This window comes from Vanessa cardui, chromosome W, assembly GCF_905220365.1.
Source record: "Vanessa cardui chromosome W, ilVanCard2.1, whole genome shotgun sequence".
In the NCBI taxonomy this organism is placed as follows: Eukaryota; Metazoa; Arthropoda; class Insecta; order Lepidoptera; family Nymphalidae; genus Vanessa; species Vanessa cardui.
Window position 1 is genome coordinate 840,858 of NC_061153.1, and position 1,105 is coordinate 841,962.

At 38.7% G+C, this 1,105-nt stretch overlaps 1 pseudogene; it reads right to left on the minus strand.

Moving 5' to 3' along the window:
- On the minus strand, positions 1-747 carry LOC124542788 (annotated as a pseudogene).
- Between the last annotated feature and the right edge of the window lie 358 nt (positions 748-1,105).

The following is a 1,105-nucleotide window of genomic DNA, read 5'->3' on the forward strand; positions in this document are numbered from 1 at the left end:
TCATTTTTTCACGTTCCTCCTTGTTCTTAATTGAGACAACTTGTTGTCCTTGGAAGCTTGAACAATAGCACTGGCTGTGGAGGGCACTTCCGTGTCATTGTTGGAACTGGGAACCGCGTTCAAGTCAGCAAGTGAAAAAATTCGATGCTTCGACCCGTCAGACCCCACAACAACAACAACACCGTCTCTCGTCCAACACTTGTTAATGCCAAAGCGTTGCCGAGCAGTCAGGAAAGCCTCATGTCGACGCTTAGTCAAGAACTCCGACAAGGTCACTCCAGAGCCTTTCAAACATTTCTTTGAAAACCAAACCTTATCTCGGAGTGAAGTTTCCTTAAACTTGACCACGATGGCTCTAGGACGTTCAGGGCTAGCTCGGCCTAAGCGACGAGAAGTACGGATACTATCAGAGGTCAGTTCAGGAAGCTGCAGCCGCTCTGACAATAGCTTAACAAGATTCTCGGTAATATTTTCATTTTTTGCTTCAGGAACTCCATGCACAAGTAGGATCTTCTTTCTTGACCGCATCTCCATGTCATCAGATTGCCTGGATAACAGCTCCACCTGAAGTTGAAGATTCTCCAATGCCGCTAGCACAAAGGATCGGAATGCGTTGAATTGTGCATTGATGTTTGAAGTTGGACTAGTAGCGGGAATAGATGATTTCAACTCTTTTTGAAATTCAGACATCTTCATATTAAAGTGTTCGGTCAAGTCATCCAGTGTCTTTTTTATTCAGTCCATTGTAATTAAAGTTGTCAAAAATTGTAAGTGAAAATATTAGGTTTAGTGAATATTATTAGAAGTGAGTAGATGAGCAGATGATTGTTTTTGTGCAATAATATATAGTAGCTGGCAGGAATAGGGCTGTCACAGGTACATATTTTTACATATAAATATTTATTTTAATTTTTAATTACAGCTGAGTAAAAAAACGTGACTTGTCATTTACACTCCTACCCTGAAAAAAAAAAAAAAATAATATATTATAGGTGAGCTAATCAGTCTTAAATTAGTGAAACGTGCAGTGTTTACTAGAAGTATAGTATTTTTAAAGCCATTTTTTATTTTGCTATAAATAATTATTGACTGAGACCAAGTGTAA